Raw genomic sequence first — 21,244 nt, forward strand, 5'->3', positions numbered from 1 at the left:
ACTAGTGGCGAAAGGCCAATAGTGATGGGGCTGATTCCCCTCCGCATCTGGGGGTCCAGTGGCTCGCAGGGGCAGAATAGTGGAGTCAGCAGTGGAGGCGGATTGCTCCCTCTGAGCTCTTTGTCTGGTAAAGGGCGGGCTTCCCACTGGAGCGTTTCCACCTCCCACTCTCGGGACAGCGTCTACCTTCCCCGGACGGTGAAGATGGTATTCTTCCGGCATCCTAGGGGATGGAAAAATTAATTCTTCTTCAGTTTCCCCCGTAGGACAGGGTAGAGGAGTGTTGAAGGCTGAGTAAGACTTTTCTTCTTCTTTGTCCCCTGCAAAGCAAGAATGGGTTTTGGCTCTGGAGGGAATGGGGCTAGAAGGGGCTTAAGCCAAGAGGGTGGGTCTTCTACAAGGTCCTGCCAAGTGATAATGTAAGGGAGCTGATCAAGATGGCCCGTCTTAGGCCGAGAGATGATACTCCTGACTCAGTGGATGGGAGGAAGGTCGAAAGTCCCCTCTGGTGGCCATCCGACATTGAAAGTTGGCCACTTGCTAGAATAAAAAACCTGCCACCGACCCTTTCGGACTTCCACACTGAAGTTATTAGCTCTTCCCCTCACATCCTTAAAGTGATCAATCATAATACTCAGAGGAGTAGTCTGAGTCTGTCCCATAATGTCCGTCCAGTAAGTCCACAGAAGAAAACAGAGAAACACAGAAACAGACAAACAGAGGGCCCCTAGAAAGTCTTCCAACTCCATGGAAGCAAAACTGAAAGCTAGACGATGGCCTCGTGCCAACCAGCGGGAGCGACCGGCCTCGTCTCAGACCTTTGAGGGGATTCCATGTCCCTCCAAAACCGATGAGGGGATTCCATGTCCCTCCAAAAGGGAGGATCGGAACGTCTTCCAAAACTCCCGGCCCATGGTCCTCCAGTGCATCTACTTAGACCGCGTCGGGCACTACCAGAATTTCAGAAATGAGCTCACACAGAAAAGACAGAACGAACAGACACTAACCGTGGCCAGTCAGGCTCTCTGGGTCCGGGATCCCTCAGGGGCCTTGGGGATCCTGGGCCGAGCCCCCAAATGTTATGCCCAGAATTCGTGATCCCCAAAGACCACCAGGGAGCCAAGTCCGATGCAAAAGCAAAAGAGCCTTTATTCGAGCTAGCTCAAGCTCAATCCCCTACCTGCACCGACACAGCAGTGAGATACCGGGGAGAGACAGCGAATTTCAAAAGGACAAAGGTTTTATTGGGGCCTAGGGGCAGTTGGTGAGGTAATGGCTGTGGCCTCAGCCAATTGGCTGGGGAAGGGTTGGAGTCCTGTTACTCAGGTCACCGGGAGTGTTTTGATCGGGAAGTTTGACCGGGTGAGCAGGAGGTTCCTCAAGGGGAGGAGGCATGGTCAAGGTAAAGGACACAGAACAAGATGGAGTCTAGGCCTGCCCTTTCAGAGATCACAGTCATATAGGACATGAGTCTCCATCAGTTTACAAATATCTTAGCAAATTACAAGAAAAAGGCAATCTTATTAATAGCCTAGTCTCCAGAAACCTATCGACTCAGTGCCCTAGAACCCCAACATCACCCCTCCATAGTTATGTGGGGAATAAAGGCAAGAAGGAAATGGCAGGTAAAATTAAATTTCCTTATAACCTGCAGCCCATTGACAGATACTTCAGGCAGGCAGAGTATAACGTTTCTCCAGGAACTCCCTACTGTCCTGTTAATGCCTTACTAGAGGGAAAACAACCTTAGTTTGACAATAGCAAGGCCTCAGCTAATTTAGGAGTCCTTTTTTACCATATCAAAGTCCCTCCAGAGGTCTTCCTTATGATGTTACCTCCTCAACTTCATAGCATATAACCAGCTACTCTTCACAACCCCAGTGCAGCTCTTTCTGCCCATGGGCCCTGTCCTGTGCTTTAATAAAATCACCTTTTGCACCAAAGATGTCTTCAAGATATTTCTTGGTCATGGGCTCCAGACCCCCCCACTATCAGCCCAAAACCTCATCAGTATCTGAAATTCAACTTTAAGTAGGTTTCCTGTATTTCATCTGGTCACCCTTCATATTCTGTATTCTTTTTCTCTAACTGCAATTGTTGGCAGATCAACAACAAAGAAAGGTAGGTTCTATAACAGCATACTAATGAATTCCAGCTTTTTAATCACCAGTACTATTGTTATCATAAAAAGAGCACAAGGGACTACCACACTGCAATTCTGTGTGTAACGACTGAACATTTTGAAAGATCCTGGAGGAATAATTTGTGGCATAAAATTCCTCCTTAAACCAGGCTCTGATTTTACCCTCAAAACCACACTATATAGTTAATACAGAACAAACAAATTACATTTGTTCTACTTACAAAATGATGCAGTGTCATTGACACAACCATTAAGAAAAAATTCTTGAATTCTTGAGACATTTTACAGCACAGAAACGTGCTTTTATTACAGCAGGGGGACAGGACTACTGGGCAGACAGACCTGCACTGTGATTGTGAGGTGTGACTGATTAAATATTTTTAAGCTGGGGTGGCGGAGAGATGGGGTGAAATAACTGAAGTCTCTAGAGGGATTTCTGTATGTTACAGAAGACTTACAGCACCTGGAGGGCTGGGTATTGTCAAGATAAGGTTGCTTTTAATTTCTAGCAAAACATTAACATTAAACAGCTGTGAGTTCTTTAAGGCATGTCACACTGTGCATGTTTCAGGTATTTATCAGTGGGCTGCCAATTGTAAGAAAATTTAATTTTATCTACATTTCTCTTGCCTTTGTTCTCCTCAACAAAAGAGAGATTCCTTATTGCTAGTAACTGTGAGACTAAAAGGCATGCAGATGCTATGTTTTTCAGCCATGAGTCCTAAATCTAATCATCTAATCTTAGCATATACTACTAATGGTTGTAGTGGCAAACAATTTTCTTTCTCAGCATTTCAATTTCATCCCCTATAAAACAGGGGAAACACCACTTGTTCTGACTTCAATATGAAGTGCAAAGGGCTGTTTTCAGCAGGATTTAAAGTTAAGAACACCAAACTGACAATGAGGAGCTAATTCTATTTCCAATAACAAGACTACATAGATATGATTCTGAACCATTACAACTTTACTGGAGTTCACAAAATTAGGCAGTTGAATGACCCCCACAACTTTATCCACAGGTCAGGTGATTATTAGGTCGATCAAGTCCCTTAAGGTCTATTTGTCCCTTAGCTACCTCTTTGTTAAATAAGAGAAAGACCCCCTTACTCCTTCACTCACTGAACAGGGATGATATAAGATCAAATTAGAAAATTCATGTGGAATCATTCAAAATCTCTTCCGTGCACATATTTAAGATTTTTCAATCTCCTATATACTTAGTATTCATTCCAATAGAGATGTAGGGCTGGGGCAAGGAGCAATGGCTTTTCATTTCTACATAAATTTCTGCCAAGAGAATCAGAGCAGGGATGAGAGGAAAAGGTGTTCCTCATGGTACAAGGTCACAGTCTGAAGGCCAACGGAGTCTGGAAATAGGTTAGTTACTGGCACCCCCAGAACTCAAAGTCGTTGGCCAAAGAAGAACTGCATAATGTCATTCTTTATAGAATTTCATGAAGTCCCCCTGATGTCAGCAGGCTGGGTCAAGTGGTGGGAAACAAAGGCAGAAGAAAAAATAAATTTCTTTACATCCTAAAACCATTGACAAGTCCTTGAAATATAGGCAAAGTGACATTCCTCTGGGAGCCCAGCTGTCTCCATAATGACACTGTGCTGAGGGCAAAAGGGAATCTTAGCTTAATATTATCCCAACCTCCCAGGATCCTATAAATCTACCTTAAAATTAAAAATTCCTTTGGAAAATTTCCTTTATCTCTAATCCCCAAGATATATTTTGGTAAACATCCTTCAATATTATGGCCCTCTGATACACATCTAAAGGGTCTCATGACTGAGTTTTTACTAAACAGTAATAAATGGCCTTTTCCTAACAGCAGCCTCAAGATCCTAGACATCTTGTTCAAGAATACCTTAGAGACTTAATCTATCCCTAACCCACTCCCAATTTGAGGGTATATAATCAGTCACCCATCACAACACCAGTGCATCTCTTTCAGGGTCCTGTCCCTGTGCTTTAATTAAATCACCCTTTTACACTGAAGACAGCTCAAGAATTCTTTCTTGGCCATTGGCTCCAAACAACACATCGAGCTATGTCATTTGGCATCCTAACATGGGGTTGAACCTTCTGATCTGGATTCTGAGCTTCATTACAAATATGGTAGTACTTCCTCTGCTCTTGCTTTACTTTCATTTCAGTGGCTTTTCAGCAAGTATGATCTTATTGGACCACTTCCTTGTCGATTGCTCAGGCTGCAATCCTCTAGCCTGTGGCTACTCTACTGCTTTTTGCTGGAAGTTAGTACCCTGAATGGAATGGTAATAAGACCCAGAAACTTGATGCTCTCTCTTCGTTTCTGTCCTTGTACAAAGTTGTCTGTCTTGGGCATGGGACAGCCACCTAAGTTACCAGGATGACTGCCAATCTTAGCACTCTGTGTGAAGTTTCCTCCTCATTGGTCTAATGTGATCCTCTCCATATCCTTGGTCTAGCCACTTCTGGCTGTGAGACCTTCACTCAGAGCCAGTCAAACCCAGTACCCGATTGAATTAAAACCTGAATGGGGATCTGTTTCCTAGGAAGTTGGCCATAAGAACTAAATGCATTGGAATGTTACTTAGATCATTAAGGATATCTATCTTCACTGTTTTCCCTACTAACTACTTAAACTGCAGAATTGGGTAATTTCCCCTTGTAAAACTTTCCCAGTGCTTTCCATGGGTTAGAAAACAAAACAAAACAAACAAACAAACAAACCCCAGCATAACCTTCACAGCAAAGCTACAGGGTGGCCTTCACGGGAAGGCTTGGACACGGTAGGCATGGTATTTTGGTCCATTAACCAGGCATGCATCTGTAGCCTAGGATGCAGTGGGGAAGGAGAGGGTCGCTAGCATCCCTTCTCTGCGGTCTTTACAGTCAGATGGTGATCAATAGCAATTTTCATTCGATAATCAATCAATAGCAAAACTTTGCTCGAGAGATGCCTCCAGTCACTTTTGACACATGAAACCTCCGACATATGCTGTGAGGGATGCCACCCGGAAGTCGGTGGGGAGGATTTTTTGTAATGGACCCGATCTTCAGTTCCCAAGGACTAATCCTTGGAATGCCTTTTAATCCACTGAAAACAATTCAGATTGCAAAATTTAGGAAAGGACTGATCTCTTGTAACACTTCATGGCCTCAATAGGATATATCAGTTAGATCTCTTCTGCAGGAAACAGGGCAAGTTGATGCAGGTAACATAGGTCCAGGATGGAGGTACCCTATGTCCAGTCCTTCAGTGGTCTAAATTAGGATCTGGACTAAAAGCCTCTTGCAGAATGTGTTTGGTCAGTAACCAGACCAGTAAGCTCCCTCCTGATATATTGGATGGTAATTATCCAAATAGGCTTCCTCCAAATAGACTTCAGGTTGTGGAGGAAACACAGGGCATCCCTAATGAAGGGGATGCTGACCCTCTCTCTCACTGTTCCTCCTCCTAGTAGATGTGAGGACTTCTTCCTCATTCACTTCCTGGGTTAATGGCTATAAGTGAAGCAAACTGTGATTAGTCTATGTTGGGACAGGGACTTTAAATAACATTCTCAAGCAGCTGCCAAAACTCCCTTTGTTTTAGGGGAATTTCCCTGTCTTCTCCCACTCATGGACTGCATATTTCCAATTTAGTGGAATCATGGCATCTACTCATCTGTCTGAGCTGACAGGTTTAGAACCAGGAACCCTATTTCTCTGCTTTCTGGTAGCATCTTGCCTCTTCTGCCTCCCCCTCCCCCTGCTCATTTTTCTGCACCACCATGGGTGTGGACCATATAACTGGTTTCTATACCATCCTCCTGCCTCAGGCACTATTGGCTTATCCTTCTACCCTTGCTGTCAAGGAGCCAAGACCACCCCACCTTGGACTCCCAACTTCAGATTTCCCACCGGTGCCCCAGGTAAAAATTGACAATGGGGAATAAATTGGTTCAATTTTAAGTGGACCCAGGTGGAACATAATTTGATATTTAAACTAATTTAAGCTTATTGGTTTAATTAAAATAAACATGTCTTTAGAGTTTTCAGCATTAAATATGAAACTCTTATTTTATTAAGGTCAGATGAACTCATGTTATTTGTCAGCAAAAATATGCCTTAAAATGATTAATTTTCACTCAAAGGTTTCATGGGTAAATTTTTAAAGTTTATTTATTATTTATTTTGAGAGAGAGAAGAGCCAGTGGGGAGAGGCAGAGAGAGAGAGAGGGGGACAGAGAATCCAAAGTGGGCTCTGTGCTGACAGCAGAGATCCCAATGCAGAGCTTGAACCCACGAACTGCGAGATCATGACCTGAGCCAGAGTCAGATGCTTAACTGACTGAGCAACCCAGGCACCCCTTTAAGGTAGCTCTCAAAGCCTTTGGTAACCTGAAACTTTAAAGTTTTCTTGGATGATAAATTGGGATTGAATTGATTGGACATCTAGGTCTTTTCCAAATAGGATGTAATGCTAAATCATTGATTACTGAATGTACATTTGTGCTTTTGACTTTTCATTGTAGAGAAACTAAAGATATTTGAATCTGTTGAAAAACATGCTTTGTGCTTAAGTGTATCCATAAATTTTCCATCTGAAGAGTTCTCTGGTGTAACAATTTATAATTGGTTACTACTTAGTTTCACTGCAGACTAAGGTTTCTAAGAATGCAAAATTTTGTTATATGTAAATAAGACTGATGGAAATAAAGGAACCAACTCTATATGTAGAAGAGTAGGAGAGGGGCACCTGGGTGGCTCAGTTAAGTGCCATACTCTTGATTTCAGCTCAGGTCATGATCTCACGGTTTGTGAGTTTGAGCCCCACATGAGGATCTGCACTGATAGTGAAGAGCCTGATTGGAATTCTCTCTCTCCCTCTGCCTGCCCCTCTCCACACTCACTGTGTGTTTCCCTTTCTCAAAATAAATAATAAACTTTTAAAAATTACATTATGAAGAGTAGGGGATGTGTAAGAAAGATATAAGTAATGGAAATACATTTTTATTGAAGGAAAAAGAAGATAATTTTGTCCTAAATTAGACTGGTTATTTGGAGAGAAAGGTCTTGGGACAAAACCTAAACGCAAAGGAAATTTGTAGAAGGATTGTGAAGGAAAACCTTTGGAAAATGAATTTTATGTGTGGTCAAGATGGACTTAGTATAATGAATGGAATTTTAAAGTACACTGGTATAAGACTGGAATTCTACCTTCTCTCTGTTAAAAAGGCAAAGTGTTCTTGAATTGTTGGTCTGCTCTTGATAAGAAAATGTAAACAAAGTTGTTTTTTCTTTGGCCAGAAAAAAAGCATTTATATTATAAATATATAAATTATATTTCTATGTTTTACATTTATCAGGTCTTTGATGAGCTGTAATCCTATTTAAGCATGTGTTTTAAATTTTTCTAAGATTTTTAATTTTTTATCGTTTTTATCATTTCTTCATTTTTGAGAGACAGAGAGACAGAGCATGAGTAGGGGAGGGCCAGAGAGAGGGAGACACAGAATCTGAAGCAGGCTCCAGGCTCTGAGCTGTCAGCACAGAAACTGACACAGGGCTCGAACTACGAACCATGAGATAATGACCTGAGCTGAAGTCATATGCTCAACCGACTGAGCCACTCAGGCACCCCAATTTTCTAAGATTTTTAACAAATTTTGCTAAGATTTAAATCTTCAGTGAAGTCTATTTGACTAATTAGGCTTGTTTATTTGGTATTCTACCTTCTGCTATAAGGTCACCACTTGGTATTCTGATTATTAAAGTGTTCTGTGTCACAGAAGTAACCAAAATTCCGAGTCAATTGCATTACAATGAACTCTCATATCAGATCTTTAACAATGTCCATTTTTGAGCTTTTGTCATTTATAATTATTTTCTTTTTTTAATTTAAGTTCAACTTAGTTAACATGTAATGTATTGTCATTAGGAGTATAATTTAGTAACTCCTCACTTGCATATAATACCCAGTGCTCATCCACAAGTTCACTCTTTAATGCCCATCACCTATTTAGCTGATCCTCCCACCCACCCCACCTCCAGCAACCCTCAGTTTGTTCTCTGTATTTAAGAGTCTCTAATGGCTTACTTCCCTCTCTGTTTTTATCTTATTTTAATTTTTCCTTCCCTTCTCCTATGTTCATCAGTTTTGTTTTTTAAATTCCACAAATGAGTAAAATTATATATTTGTCTTTCTCTGACTGTCTTATTTTTCTTAGCATAATACACTCTAGTTCCATCCACATTGTGGCAATGACAAGATCACATTCTGTGTGTGTGTGTGTGTGCCACATTTCTTTAGCCACTCATCAGTCAATGGACATTTAGGCTCTTTCCCTTACTTGGCTATTGTTGACAGCATTGTTATAAACAATGGGGTGCATTTGTCCCTTCAAATAAGAATTTTTATATCCTTTGGATAAATACCTAGTACTGTAATTGCTGGGTTGTAGGGTAGTTTCAATTTTTAACTTTTTGAGAAACCTCCATACTGTTTTCCAGGTTGGCTGAACCACTTTGCATTCCCACCAACAGTGCAAAAGAGTTACTCTTTCTCTGCATCCTCGTCACCATCTGTTGTTACCTGAGTTATTAATTTTTGCCATTCTGACAGGTGTGAGATGGTACGTTATTGTGGTTTTGATTTATATTTCCATTATGGTGAGTGATGTTGAGCATCTTTTCATATAGTCTGTTGGCCATCTGGGTGTCTTCCTTGGAAAAGTGTCTATTTATGTCTTCTGCCCCTTTCTTTACTGGATTATTTGGTTTTTTTGGGTGCTGAGTTTGCTAAGTTCTTTATAGATTTTGGATGCTAACCCTTTATCAGATATGTCATTTGCAAATATCTTCTCCCATCTGTCTGTTGCCTTTTAGTCTTGCTGATTGTTTCCTTAGCTGTGCAAAAGTTTTTACCTTGATGAGGTCTCAATAGTTCATTTTTGCTTTTGTTTCCCTTGCCTCCTGAGCCATGTCAAGTAAGAAGTTCCTGCGGCTGACGTCAAGGAGGTTGCTACCTGTTTTCTCCTCTAGGATTTTGATGGTTTCATGTCTCATATTTAGGTCTTTCATCCATTTTGAATTCATTTTTGTGTGTGGTGTAAGGAAGTGGTCTAGTTTCATTCTTCTGCATGTCGCTGTTGAGTTCTCCCAGCACCATTTGCTAAAGAGACTTTTTTCCATTGGATACCATTTCCTGCTTTGTCAAAGATTAGTTGGCCATACATTTGTGGGTCCATTTCTGGGTTCTTGATAGTATTCCATTGATCTATGTGTCTGTTTTTGTTTCAGTATCATACTGTCTTGATGATTTCAGCTTCGTAATACATCTTGCAGTCCGGGATTGTTATGCCTCCAGCTTTGGTTTTATTTTTCAAGATCGCTTTGGCTATCCGGGGTCTTTTCTGGTTCCATACATATTTTAGGATTGTTTGTTCTAGTTCTGTGAAAAATGCTGGTGTTATTTGACAGAGATTGCATTGAATGTGTAGATTGATTTGGGTAGTATCAACATTTTAACATTTGTTCTTCCAATTAATGACCACAGAATGTTTTTCCATTTCTTTATGTTATTCTTCAGTTTCTTTCATAAGCTTTCTATAGTTTTCAGCATATAGATCTTTTACCTCTTTGGCTAAGCTTAATCCTAGGTATTTTTTGGTTTTGGTGCAATTTTAAATGGGATCAATTCCTTGATTTCTCTTTCTGTTGCTTCATTATTGGTGCAGAGAAATGCAACTGATTTCTGTATGTTGATTTCATATCCTGTGACTTTGCTGAATTGGTGGATCAGCTCTAGTAGTTTTTTGATGGAGACTTTTGGATTTTCCATGTAGAGTATCATGTCATTCACAAAGAGTGAAAGTTTGACTTCCTCCTTGCTTACTTTGATGCCTTTATTTCTTTTTGTGGTCTGATTGCTGAGGCTAGAACTTCCAATAGTATGTAGAACAACAGTGGAGACAGGAGACATCCCTGTTGTGTTCCTGCCCTTTAAGGGCAAGCTCCCAGTTTTTCTCCATTGAGGATGATATTAGCCATGGGTCTTTCATATATGGCCTTTATGATGTTGAGGTTTGTTCCTTCTATCCCTACTTCCTTAAAGGGTTTTTTCAATAAATGATGCTGTATTTTGTCACAATGCTTTTTCTGCATCTATTGACAGGATTATATGGTTCTTATCCTTTGTATGATTAATATGATGTATCATGTTGATTGATTTGCAGGATATTGAACCAGCCCCCAGCTCAAGAATGAATCCACTTGATCATGGTGAATAATTCTTTTAATGTACTGTTGGATTCAATTTACTAGTATATTGTTGAGAATTTTTGCAACTATGTTCATCAGGGAAATTTGTCTGGAATTCTTTTTAGTGGAGTCTTTGTCTGGTTTGGGAATCAAAGTAATGCTGGCTTAATAGAATGAGTTTGGAAGTTTTCCTTCCATTTCCATTTCTTGGAACAGCTTCAAAATAATAGGTATTAACTCTTCTTTGAATGTTTTGTAGAATTCCCTTGGGAAGGCATCTGGCCCTGTACTCTTGTTTGTTGGGAGATTTTAAATTACTGATTCTATTTATTTGCTGCTTATGGGTCTGTTCAAATTTTCTATTTTTTTTTTCTCTGTTTCAGTTTTGGTACTTTGTATGTGTCTAGGAAGTTATCCACTTCTTCCAGATTGCCCAATTTGTTACATATAATTTTTCATAATATATCTGTGTTATTGCTTGTTATCTCTCCTCTTTCATTTGTGATTTTATTTATTTGGGTCCTTTCTCTTTTGTCTTTGATAAATCTGACTAGTGGTTAATCAATTTTATGAATTTTTTCAAAAAACCAACTCCTAATTTAATTGATCTGTTTTATTGTGTTTTTGTTTCTCTCATTTATTTCTGCTCGAATCTGCATTTCCCTCCTTCAACTGGCTTTAGGCTTTATCTACTGTTCTTTTTCTAGCTCCTTTAGGTGTGGTAGGTATTAGGTTGTATATTTGAGACTTTTTTGCTTCTTGAGGTAGGCCTGTATTGCTTATACTTCCTTCTTATGACTGCTTTTGTTGAATCCCAAAGGTTTTGGATTGTCCTGTTTTCATTTTCATTTGCTTTCATATATTTTTTAATTTTTTCTTTAATTTCCTTGTTAACCCGTTAATTCTTTAATAGGATGTTTTTTAACCTCCATGTATTTGTGGTCTTTCCAAACTTCTTTCTTGTAATTGACTTCAAGTTTCATAGTGTTGTGGTCAGAAAATATGCATGGTATGATCTCAATCTTTTTGTACTTGTTGAGGCCTGGTTTGTGATGTAGTATGTGGTCTGTTCTGGAGACTGTTCCATGTGACCTCAAAAAAGAATGTGTATTCTGCTGCTTTAGCATGAAATGTTCTGAATATATCTGTTAAGTCCCGCTGGTCCAGTGTGTCATTCAAAACCATTGTTTCCCTGTTGATTTTCTGTTTAAATGATCTGTCCATTGCAATAAGTGGGATGTTAAAGTCCCCTACTATTAATGTATTATTATCAATGAGTTTCCTTATGTTTCTTATTAATTAATTTGTATATATGGGTGTTTCCAAGTAGGGAGCAGAAATATTTACAATTGTTAGGTTTTCTTGTTGGATAGACCCTTTATAATGTTATAGTGCCCTTATTTATCTCTTATGAGTCTTTGGTTTAAAACCTAGTTTGTCTGACAGAAGTATGGCTAGCCACATTTCTTTTGATGTCCATTAGCATGATACATGGTTCTCTATCCCTTTACTTCAGTCTGTAGACGTTTTTAGGTCTAACGTGAGTCTCTTGCAGGAAACATATAGATGGGTCTTTTTTTTTTATCCATTATGATACCTTATGTCTTTTGATTGGAGCATTTAGTCCATTTACATTCAGAGTGATTATTGATAGATATGAATTTAGTTCCATTGTATTACCTGTACTGTCATTGTTTCTGGAGGTTTTACCTATTCTTTTCTAGTCTTTGTCATTTTTGGTCTTTCTTGTCTACTCAAAATGCCCCTTTAATATTTCTTGCACAGCTGGTTTCATGGTCATGAACTCCTTTCATTTTTCTTTGTCTGGGAAATTCTTTATCTCTCCTTCCCTTCTGAATGACAGCCTGGCTACAAAAAAGTATACTTGTCTGCAGATTTTTTCCCATTTAGTATGTTGAATACCTCTCCCTTTTGGCCTGCCAAGTTTCTGTGGATAAGTCTATTGCTAATCTTATTTGTCTTCCCTTGTAAGGTTAGGAATTTCTTTTCCCTTGCTGCTTTCAGGAAGTTTTTCTTATCTCTGCATGTTGTAAGTTTTCCTCTGATATGTCTTGGTGTTGGTCTGCATTTGTTGTTGCTAATGGGAATTCTTTGTGCCTCCTGGATTTGGATATCTGTTTCCTTCCCCAGATTAGGGAATTTTTCAGCTATAATTTGCTCAAATAAACTTTCTGTCCCCTTTCCCCCTCTTCTTCTGGGACTCCTATGATACAAATGTTATTATACTTTATGGAGTTGCTGAGTTCCCTAAGTCTACATTTGTGATCCAATACCTTTCTTTCCCTCTTTTTTCAAATTTATTATTTTCTATAATTTTATCTTCTATATCACTTATTCATTCCTCTGCTTTGTCCATCTTCATTGTCAATACATCCAGTGAGTTTTGCACATTGGTTATAACATTTTTTATTTTGATCTGACTAGTTTTTAGTTCTTTTTAAAAAAATGTTTATTTATTTATTTTTAAGAGAGAGAGAAAGAGCATGAGCAGGGACGGGGCAGAGAAAGATGGAGACAGAGAAACTCAGGCAGGCTCTGTGCTGCTAGGGACTTGGGATATGGGACTTGAACCCACAAACCAAGAGATCATGACCTTAGCTGAAATCAAGAGTCAGATGCTCAACTGACTGAGCCACCAGGAGCCCCTACTTTTGAGTTCTTTTATCTCTGCAGTAAATGATCTGTAGTGTACTCTATGTTTTTCTCAAGCCCAGCTAGTGTCCTTATAATTATTTTTTTTTAATTCTAATTTAAGCATGTTACTTTCATCCGTTTAAATTAGATCCCTGGCTATTACCTTTTCTTGTTCTTTCTTTTGGGTTGAACTCCTCCATTTTGGCCTTTTGTCTAGGTTTCTGTCTTCTGTATGTTAGGAAAGTCTGTCAATGTTTCCTGTTCATGAAAGTACTAGATTTATAAAGAGGTCATATACTGTCCAAAGCCTGGTACTTCAAGAAGTATTTCTTGTGTATGCTGTATGCACTCTGCTGCTGTGTTTTGGCTACTCTTTCTCTCTGGTCTGCAAGAGTTTCTCCTTGCCGACAGTGGGGAGTCTTTGGATTTTGTCCACTGTATGGCAAGTTTTAACTAGATGTGTTTTGGTCTTCTTGTTCGAAAAAGCTAGATCCTGTTTCCACTAAAGTTGAAGCTTTGCAGCACTCTATGGTCGGTAGACTTGGGGTGTGTGGTGTGGTTTGTACTGGTCTTCTGGGGGAGGGGCCCACTACTGCTCTGACTCTCAGGCACACCTGCACTAGTTGTAAAGTACCTACAGAACGCAGCGGGACAGGGATTGGTGTAAGCCGCTGGACCCTCCACTGTGGGCGCTGTGCTACTCACTGAAGTCTGTCAGTGGAGATGGGCGAGGGTAAAAATGGCATTAGCCAGCTCTCTCTTTCCTGGAGAAGGGAGTTCATGTCTGCCACTATTCAGGAGGCCCTCACAGAAGAGTGAACAATCTCCGTTAATGTATCCCAGGCATCCCTCACATCCCTGACTTCACCCTGTCTGCCTGCATCCGAGCTATATTCCCACCTGGTAGTACAGTGCTCCTGTAGTTTATCTCAGGCATGCTATTGGGTTTCATAATTCCAAATTTCAGGGACCTGATGTGGCATGGGCCCACACTGATCCCCTGAGGAAGAATCTCACTGTGCTGAGGCTGGTGTTGGTTTGTCCAGGAAGGGCAGTCACATGAATGCACAGGGGCTTGAAGTTTATGGTAAAGTGCAGCAAAATTTCAACATCCGGTTAGCTGCTCTCAGCAGTTGTTTCTCCTGCCTTTTGCACAAGGCAGCAAAATGGTGTCCATTGCCTCTTTTGTCCTACAAGGCAGTGCTACTTCTCCCAAATGCACTCTTATATCTGTCCCAATGCAGCCCAGGGGATCATCAGACACACTGTCTTTTCCTGGTCCTCTGCCCTCCTTCCCCACAAGAGCACCGCTATGCCCAACAGGCTCCACCTGGCAGTGGTGTGGACTTCTAAAACATCAGTCTTTGGACTTGATGCTTGTAAAAACCTGCAATAATCAGCCCTTCTTATTTTGCCAGTCAATGGCTTTGGTGAAGTGTTTTTCTTGTGAAATCCCCTGCATGCTGCTCATGTTTTCTCTCTTTCTCTTTTGTCTCCCTTTATGATCAGGGCTCCCTCCCCACTGCAGCACCCACAATCACTTTCTCCCCCAAATCATGTCTCTGTACTTCCTACCTTCCGCAATATGGCCTTTTTTCTCCCTCTAGTTTTGCAGTTTTTTCTCTCAGTCCACAGATCAACTTTGTAGGTGTTTAGAATGTTTAGATATATATCTAGCTGTGTCCAAAAGATGAGGCAAGCACAGGGTTCTGCTATTATTCTGCCATCTTAACCAAACATACACTTGCAACCCAAGTAAAACCCCAAAGATGATATGCTGTGCTATAGGAATAAAATCTTCATGATTGTTTAGAGAGATGCAGTGGGAGAAGTGAATTACCATTAGTACAATTGTAGCAAAAGAGAGTTGACATTACCAGACCCTTTACTGGGCAGTCAGGGCCATTGTTTTTGTAAGGGTGACTTAATGCTGTCAATTTGTATGTGGCTAGATTTTTTATCACTTTATTTATACTTGTAAATTTATTTTGGTATTACAGTTGTAAAAATGTCTATTTAATTGTTATGAAATCATACCTACTCTTAATAATTCCACATTTAACTACTAAAGAAGTCAAAACTTTTTCAACACTAAGAAGTCAAAACTAGGTATGTTAGCTGGAACACTGGGAGTGCCCACATCTCTTTCTTTTGGGAATTCCCTCTACCCAATAATGTATCACACTAAGAGTTACCTGCTCCAGCAAGTAGTTGGATAACATTCCGGTGGACACAATAATTAGCTCCAAGCAGAAATATGACCCAAGCAAGGCCAGAGTAATTCTTAAAGGATTTATAGGGATAAGAGGATGCTTCTCTAGGGGTGCCTGGGTGGCTCAATTGGTTAAGCACCTGACTCTTGATTTCAGCTCAGGTCATTATCTCATGGTTCATGAAGCCAAGTCCTATGTTGTGCTCTGTGCTGACAGCATGGAGCCTGCTTTGGATTCCTTCTCTCTGCCCCTCCCCTACTTTCTCCCTCAAAAATTAATAATTTTTTTTAAAAAGAAGAAGGGGCTGATAGGCCAATATCACTGAGAAGTAAGGGGATCCATACTTTCCATGTCTCCCAAACAAAGCAGGGCTGAAGCCAAAGGACTTTGAACCCCAAGAGTCTGGGAGGAAAAGAGACTGAATCTACCAGGGAGAAACCAGAACAACATGAGAGACCATAGGTGAGTGATTGCGAACTGGGGGAGGTAAAACGGGTCATGTAGGCACAGAGGGGAGGGATCCCCTTCTGCTGACAGACAAAGGGAAGAGAAAGAGTGGCTGGGAAAGTGTAGGGCTATATCTAGAGAAGAGAAAAAAACATAGAATCGGGATGGAGAGGAATCCCATCTCTAATGCAGGTTAGAGGATCTCTAACTGCAGATCCCATCTTTGGACTGGTGCCAGCTGCCTTGTTCACACACCTGGGGAGGAGGGGAGCCACCTTTGGGTTCAGTGGTATCTCAGAGGTGCAGTCCACAGCAGGAGAAGCCGGTCCCCTCCCCTGAAGGGTTGCAGCAGAGGACAAAACCAGCCAGGATCTCATATTGGGAGACACATCCACAGTACCAGAGCACACTGAGCAGGAGTTTAATTCCAAGCCAAGCACTGGGGCATAGGAGTCAGTAGAACAAGACAGACAGCGTCATCTGTGCCCATGGCACAGTGAGAATGGCTCAAGCAGAGTGATTTGGAACACTGGGTAATGGAGAAGAGACTGGGGGTGTCGCCCTTTTTCTCCCCACCACCACCAAGGTGGGACCTCAGAGATCAGTCTGCAAGAGCCACAGTGGAGGTGGGACCAGCCTACACCAAACCACGCCTTTCCAAGCCAAGTAACTGCATATCTACTGGAGTGGGATATACACTGTGGAACCAGACAGACCCTTCCTCCTGACCAGCGCTGTTGCATTGTCTGATTTAATTCTCAAACAATTCTTATATAGATACATTCTTCCTACATTTTCTCATTCTTATCTCTTCCCTTCCCTAGGCTGGTTACTCTGGTTATTGGTTTATTTTATTTTATTTTATTTTATTTTTTAACATTTATTTATTTTTGAGACAGAGAGAGACAGAGCATGAACGGGGGAGGGGCAGAGAGAGAGGGAGACACAGAATCGGAAACAGGCTCCAGGCTCTGAGCCATCAGCCCAGAGCCCGACGCGGGGCTCGAACTCACGGACCGTGAGATCGTGACCTGAGCTGAAGTCGGACGCTTAACCGACTGAGCCACCCAGGTGCCCCGGGTTATTGGTTTCTTTAAACAGACATATTTAATCCATTCTCTTGATACATGTTCTACACCTCCTTCTTTACATTCTTTCCTCTATTTCTGGAATAATCAAGCCATATAGTTTCTCTGTCTGGGTAACTTTATCTTCATTTCTTTTTCCCTGCCTCCTCCTTATTTTCCTTTCTCTCTCTCTGGATTAAGCCTTTTAGTCTATCTGCCTGGTCAATGTTCATCTTTTCTTTTCTCTGCCCCTGTCATTTCTCTCTTTGTGTGTGCTCTTCCATCAGCACTGCCTCAACCGTGTTCTTTACTTATATCTGGTGTTTCTGGTTTTTTGCTTTTGGATTGTTTTTAGGGTCTTTTTGTTGTTTGTTTGTTTTGTTTGTTTGTGTGTTTGCATGTTTTTGTTTCCTGTTTGTCTGTTTGTTTTCCTTTCCAGGGCTAATTCAAGGGACAAACATAAGCACACCTGATCGAGGGTCCAAAACATCACTATGAGTAGGGAAATAACCAAAGTCACAACAGAGAGCAAGTAATAGTCTCCAAAAAACACCTCCTGGAGAGCCAGGCCCTGGACAGTGTATGACCCCCCTCCCCTTTAATATAGCAGTGCTTGCAGGTGCAGAGCACATAACAAGCTTTTACAACTCATAAGGGACAGAAAACTAACCAAAATGATGAAACGCAAGAATTATCTTCAAAAGAAACACCAGGAAGAAGTGGCAGCTAAAGAATTGGTCAAAACAGATTTAAGCAACATAACTGAACAAGAATTTAGAAAAATAGTCATAAAATTAATCGCTGGCCTTGAATAAAAGCATAGAAGACAGTAAAGAATCTATTGCTACAGAGATCAAGGGACTAAAAAATAGTCATGATGAATTAAAAATGCTATAAATGGGGTGCAAAATAAAATGGAGGTGGCCACAGCATGGATTGAAGAGGTAGAGGGGAGAATAGGTGATAAGAAGATAAAATTATGGAAAAAGAGGAAGCTGAGAAAAAGAGAGATAAAAACATCCAGGATCAGAAGGGGAGAATTAGAGAACTAAGTGATGCAATCAAACAGAACAGTATCCGTATCATAAGAATTCCAGATGAGGAGACAGAGAAAGGGGCTGAAGGTGTACTTGAACAAATCATAGCTGAGAACTTCCCCAATCTAAGGAAGGAAAAAAGCATTGAAATCCAAGAGGCACAGAGAACTCTCTTCAGATGTAACTTGAATTTCTGCATGACATATCATAGCAAAACTGGCAAAATACAAAGATAAAGAGAGAATTCTGAAAGCATCTAGGGACAGATGGGTCTTAACCAACAAGGGTAGACACATAGGGGTAGTAGCAGACCTATCTACTGAAACTCGGCAGGCCAGAAAGGAATGACAGGAAGTCTTCAATGTGATGAACAGAAACATATGCAGCCAAGAATCCTTTATCCAGCAAGCTTGTCATTCAGAAAAGAAGGAGAGATGAAGGTTTACCAAACAAACAAAAACTGAAGGAATTCATCACCACTAAGCCCTACGAGATCCTAAAGAGGATTCTGTGAGTGAAATGTTGCAAGGACCACAAAGTGCCAGAGACATCACTACAAGCATGAAACCAACAGACATCACAATGACTCTAAACCCATATCTTTCAATAACACTGAATGTAAATGGACTAAATATTCTAACCAAAAGACATAGGGTATCAGAATGGATAAAAAAATGAGTCTACAAGGACTCATTTTAGACCTGAGGACACTTGCAGATTGAAAGTGAAGGGATGGAGAACTATCTATCATGCTACTGGAAGTCAAAAGAAAGCTGGAGTAGCCATACTTATATTAGACAAACTAGACTTTAAATTAAAGGCTGTAACAAGACATGAAGAAGGACATTAAATAATAATTACAGGGTCTGTCCATCAGGAAGAACTAACAATTATAAATGTCTATGAACCAAATTTGAAAGCACCCAAGTATATAAAACAATCACAAACAAAAGCAATCTTATTGATAAGAATGTGGTAATTGCAGGGGACTTTAATACTCCACTTACAACAATGGACAGATCATCTAGACAGAGAATCAATAAAGAAACAATGGCCCTGAATGATACATTGGACCATATCTTGACAGATATATTTAGAAGTCCACATCCCAAAGCAGCAGAATACACATTCTTCTTGAGTGCACATGGAACATTCTCAAAGATATATCACATACTGGGTCACAAGACAGCCCAATAAATAGAAAAGAATTGAGATCATACCATGCACACTCTCAGATCACAATGCCATGAAACTTGAAATCAACCACAGGAAAAAGTCTGGAAAACCTCCAAATGCATGTAAGTTAAAGAACATCTTACTAAAGAATGAATGGGTTAACCAGGCAATTAGAGAATAAATTTAAAAATATATTGAAACAAATGAAAATGAACATACAACATCCAAACCCTTTGGGATGTAGTAAAGGTAGTCCTAAGAGGAAAATACATTGCAATCTAGGCCTATCTCAAGAAACAAGAAAAATCCCAAATACAAACCCTAAATGCACACCTAAAGGAACTAGAAGCAGAACAGCAAAGAAACCCCAAAACCAGCAGAAGAAGAGAAATAGTAAAGATCAGAGCAGAAATAAACAATATAGAATTTAAAAGAAAGTAGTAGAACAGATCAATGAAACCAAGAGTTTGTTTTTTGAAAAAATAAACAAAATTGATAAACCTCTAGCCAGGCTTCTCAAAAAGAAAAGGAAGAGGACTCAAATAGATAAAATCATGAATGAAATGGATTTATTAGAACTAATCCCTCAGAAATACAAGAAATTATCAGGAAATACTATGAAAAATTAAACTGGACAAACTGGAAATGGATAAATTCCTAGACACCCACAAAATACCAAAACTCAAATGGGAGGAAATAGAAAAATTTGCACAGACCCATAACCAGTGAAGAAATTAAATCAATTATCAAAAATCTCTGAACAAATAAGAGTTTTGTACCAGATGGCTTTCCTGGGGAATTCTACCAGACATTTAAAGCAGAGTTAATACCTATCCTTCTCAAGCTGTCCAAAAAAATAGAAAGGGAAAGAAAACTTCCAGACTCATTTTATGAAGCCAGCATTACTTTGATTACCAAGCCAGACAGAGACTCAGCAAATAAAGAGAACTACAGGCCAATATCTCTGATGAATACGGATGCAAAAATTCTCAACAAGATATAGCAAATCGAATTCAACAGCATATAAAAATATTATTCACCATGATCAAGTGAGATTCATCCTGGACTGCAGGGCTGGTTCAACATTTGCAAATCAATGTGATACATCACATTAATAAAAGAAAAGATAAAAACCATATGATCCTGTCATTAGGTGCAGAAAAAGCATTTGACAAAATTCAGCATCGGTTCTTAATAAAAACCATTGAGAAAGTTGGGATAGAAGGAACACAAACATCAAAAAAGCCATTTATGAAAAGCCCACAACTAATATTATCCTCAATGGAGAAAAACTGAAAGCTTTCCCCCTGAGATCAGGAACACAACAGGGATGTCCACCCGCTTGGAGCCACGCACGGGGCTGGTGCAGTCCAGGAGGCCAGGGCCAGGGAAGAGGTGCAGGAGCTGGATCCCATGGCTGAAGAGCTCATTGGTCAGACCCAGGTAGTTGTGAAGTGCCAGAAAGGTATCCCACTATAACCTTACCATGATGATATGCATCAAGCTCTCAGGGTACTTGGTGAACATGGCAGAGAAGGCTTCCACTGGCAGTTGCAGCACGTTGGAGTCTCAGGCCACCCAGGGCAGACATAGTGCCCTGGGGGTGCTTGTGGCTGGTGATGACATCCAAGATGCTCAGGAGGCTGTTGATGCTGTCCCCAGGGACCACTTCTTTCAGCACATATTCCTTCCCATCAGGCCCTGGCAGACAGAGCTCCAGAAGCCCATCCTTCACCACATAGACACTGGCATCCGGCTGGCCTGGCCGGAAGACGTAGTCACCCTGGCTGAGCCACTGGAAGAACATGTGTCAGCAGAGCTCCAGGAAGAGCAGCTTCTCGAAGTGACCCAGCACCCAGACATTCTTGAGCATGTAGAGCATCTGGGAGGGCAGGTGGGAGTTATTCAAGTCACCCTCATCAAGTCAGCTTCAAGCACTGGGGGTGGGGACTCCTTCTGTGGCAGTGTTGGCGCCTCCTTCTGGATGCACAGGATCTTTAATACCTGGGTCATCCGGGGCTGGGGTTTTCTGCACTCATTCGCAGTCTGCATACCAGCAGGAGGATGAATATGGCTGTGACCATTACCTCTACTCCATCCCCAATCATCATGTCCAGCACCTCCTTATTAGCTGCTTTCTTGGCTGCTTTGTTTGCTAGACAATTTCCTTGCACTGTAGGGTTGTCTCCATTCTGGTATCCTTTGCAGTGTAGAACTGTAACTTCTTTTGGAAGCCAGACATCCTTGAGGAGATTTCTTCCCTGCTGCGG

This window comes from Leopardus geoffroyi, chromosome C1 (genome assembly GCF_018350155.1).
Source record: "Leopardus geoffroyi isolate Oge1 chromosome C1, O.geoffroyi_Oge1_pat1.0, whole genome shotgun sequence".
Taxonomy (NCBI): Eukaryota; Metazoa; Chordata; class Mammalia; order Carnivora; family Felidae; genus Leopardus; species Leopardus geoffroyi.